Below are 2,644 nucleotides of genomic sequence, written 5' to 3'. Positions count from 1 at the left end.
TATAGAAATTGAAAACATGATTAAAATTTGGCTTTAGATGAACACAAATTATCTAGGATTGCCAAATAATTTTTTAAATGTGAGGATTGATATTGATTGTTGTCAATATGTAATATAAAATTCAAAGAAATTAATGTAAAGAAATTAATTGAAGGATATACATAGAAATCAATGTAATGGACTACATTTTCTTTTTTTTTTCTTTTTTCTTTTTTAAAAAATATGGAATGCTTCATGAATTTGTGTGTTATCCTTGCACAGGGGCCATGATAATCTTCTCTGTATCATTCCAATTTTAGTATATGTATGTGCTGTCAAAGTGAGCACTGGAATACATTTTCTACAACTGTGCCAAAAGCAACTCAATAAAAAAATATTTTTTCAAACTCTATCTAACTTCTGTTAGATATCTAGATATTTATTTACATATCTATAATAAATTCTTTCTCCTTTATTAAACTTATAAAAAATTAAAAAAATCATAGACCTGTATGTTAAATCTAAAACTATATTACTTCTAATGCAGTGGTGTAAGTGAGAAATCACAGATTCTTAGACTTTAGTCGAAGGAGTGGCAGGGGTAAGATGGCATCAATATAGTGCTCTGATTATACTGGGCCTCAAAATCATAAATTAAAAATAGCTAATAGTCATTGGGAAAGAAATTTCAGAAAAAAGCAAAGGTACATCACTGTGCCTAATCCATTAGAGAGCTCCCTCAGGGATAAAATGCAGAGATTTCTCTTCAGAACAGGAAAAACCCCATGGGGAATCCACCAGTACTAACTAGCTCTCAGGTTAGAGAGACTTTAGAGACACCAGGATGACAATATTGAGTTCAATAATTGCTGAAAATGAGAATACTATGGTCAGTAGTGGGGTAAATAATATGGCAAATAGAACAAAAACTCAACAGAAGGATTGAGCAGCAAAAAAATAGAAGCAGAAGGGAAAAATGTCAGTGAAATTTAAGAGAAGATGCAAGAAACTTCTAGAAAACAACAAAAGATGGAGGAAAAGTTTGAAAAATAATGAACAAGATACCAGAGAAACTATAGAATGAGTTCAAGAGAAAAAAAAAGAATCATCTGAGATTGACAGAGAAATTGAGGAAAAAAAACAATTAGCCAATGAAATTATTACTGATCATTTATTTGAGTTGAGGAATGTTCAACTTAAATTTAAGAGCCACAAAGGGTCTCAGCTAAAAGAAACTCCCCCAAAACACTCCAAGATACAATGCAATTAGAATGACAAAAGCCAAAGTTAGGCACAGACTCTAGAAAGCTACAAATGATGACAAGAATAAAATTATACCACAGTTAGAGAAAAAATAGTTGCCTGCTGTTCATCTAAGAAAAGGTTAATAATCAGATATAAAAAGCACTTGTAAGATTTAAAAACAGCAACAACAAACCAATCCTATCAAAAACATGGGGATAAGACATAAACAGAAACTTCCTAAGATAGCCAAGAGGTATATGATAACATGCTATGCTATTAGCATAACATTAAGTATATGATAAAACGCTATGTTATTAGCAGGATAATGTAAATCAACACAATGAGCTAGCACCTCATATAAGTGAGACTTGGTATGTCAAAAGGAATTAAAAACAGTAAATGATGCCACAGATTGTCAGAATGCAAACCCTCATCTACTTCCGGTGGAATATTGACAAGTTCAATTTTTGTGGAAACAACATGGACATTTTAAATTTAAATCTAAATTTAAAAATTCATAAAAAATATCTTAAAAATTGAGCTTCCATCTGATTCAGCAATTCTACTTTCTTGACATCTACAACCAATTTTCTTCAGAAAAGACTGTGCTCCTATGTTTGTTGCAGAACTCTTCACAATAGCTAAGTCTGGAAATAAATGAACATGCCCAAGGTCAGGTGTCTAAATCAAGAAATAATGGCATGTATATACATAATAAAATATTACTTTTCTATAGGAGATTATGAAATCACATAATTCACCTCTACATGAAGTAAGTCATGAGAAGTTTATTTTTATCAATATATTTATTTATGCACCATGATTACAAATATGTTTATAGTTGGCTTTTAGTTATAAAAATGTACAACCTCCTTCACCAGTGCAACCTTCCCACCAGAAATGCCCCACAACTCTCTCTCCCCCAGATAATATTCTCAGATTTGAGATATAAAGAAACATAAAAAGGAATTATCAAATGTTTCAGTGCAAAAGAACTAGTGGAGTGGTCAACAGAACTGAGTTTACCCAGGTGCACGATGGAGCAGGAAAAGATTGGGTAGGACAAGATCATTTTGGTGGAGCATGTGGTGTTGGAGTATTTTATTCATAAAACCATAAAATTAGAAGAAAATGAAAAAGTGGGTTCTTAAGAGATATCACAGCAAGTAAGGTGCTTGTTTTTCACATGGCTGACTCCGGCTTAATCCCCAAGCACCATATATGGCCCACTCAAGCACTGCCAGGAGTGGTCATTGAGTGAAGAGAGAAGTAAGTAAGCACTGTTTTATGTGGTTCAACATCAAAAAGGGAAAAAAGAAAAGAAAGAAAAGGCAATCCACAATCTCGACCAAAAGAAATCCTATCAGCAGTCTGCCAAATAAATTACATTCAAGAAAGGTAAATATATAAAAGGAAAACT

At 32.3% G+C, this 2,644-nt stretch overlaps 1 non-coding gene across 1 annotated transcript; it reads right to left on the bottom strand.

Moving 5' to 3' along the window:
• Positions 1-216: 216 nt before the first annotated feature.
• Positions 217-327, bottom strand: LOC126021656 (U6 spliceosomal RNA). Its single transcript, XR_007500152.1, has one exon. It is a non-coding gene; the product is annotated as a U6 spliceosomal RNA (small nuclear RNA).
• Between the last annotated feature and the right edge of the window lie 2,317 nt (positions 328-2,644).

The sequence above is a fragment of the Suncus etruscus genome, chromosome 10, assembly GCF_024139225.1.
Source record: "Suncus etruscus isolate mSunEtr1 chromosome 10, mSunEtr1.pri.cur, whole genome shotgun sequence".
In the NCBI taxonomy this organism is placed as follows: domain Eukaryota; kingdom Metazoa; phylum Chordata; class Mammalia; order Eulipotyphla; family Soricidae; genus Suncus; species Suncus etruscus.
The sequence above is the reverse complement of the archived record's forward strand: the minus strand, read 5'-3'. Positions and strand labels throughout refer to the sequence as shown.